The following is a 765-nucleotide window of genomic DNA, read 5'->3' as shown; positions in this document are numbered from 1 at the left end:
GGTTTCATGCTATTAGCTTCTGTCTAGTATTTGATTATTACGAAATAATTTTTTATTTCTTCAGTTTCATTCTTCTACTGAGAGCTGAAGGTATTTTCTTGCTAAGTAATATTCTTATGCTGGTTTGTTTTTATCATTCTGCAGTGTCCAGTTGCTGCAAGGGTCAGTCACTTCCTTAATTGAAGAAAAAGAGACAATTAAAGGTGTTCAGTACAAGACCAAAGATGGTCAGGAGCTGAAAGTACATGCATCTCTTACCGTTGTTTGTGATGGCGGCTTCTCAAACTTGCGCCGTTGTCTTTGTAATCCTAAGGTGAGAATTGAGAATTTATTTTAGGTTGATTGTGTGAAGAGTCATGCCATGGAATAAACAAAATTTATACCATAAATTAAAATTTTTACTATAGTCAATTCATTTCTTCTCCCTTTTGCTTACAATACTGGAAAGGAAGAGTAGTAAGATCAAAGGGAGTAGTAAGATCTCTTTTTTTTTCTTTGCTCACAAGTTATATGTTGTTGCTGGTAGAGTAGCAGTAGTCGTATTTGCACAATAAAAATTAAATCTAATTGTATATTTATAGATGATTGATGCTGATTTAGATTAAAGTGGTAGTGGTGGTGGTAGTAGTATATGTTATGCTGCACCACTTGATTTTTATGGTCCAAGTAATTGATGTATCAAGGAAGCAAAACTGCAGCATGTTATGGCGGATTTTGATGATTGATGACAAACTTGGATGTTGGTATTTTATGTTTGGTTGGTTG

The sequence above is a fragment of the Arachis stenosperma genome, chromosome 4 (assembly GCF_014773155.1).
Source record: "Arachis stenosperma cultivar V10309 chromosome 4, arast.V10309.gnm1.PFL2, whole genome shotgun sequence".
In the NCBI taxonomy this organism is placed as follows: Eukaryota; Viridiplantae; Streptophyta; class Magnoliopsida; order Fabales; family Fabaceae; genus Arachis; species Arachis stenosperma.
The sequence above is the reverse complement of the archived record's forward strand: the minus strand, read 5'-3'. Positions refer to the sequence as shown.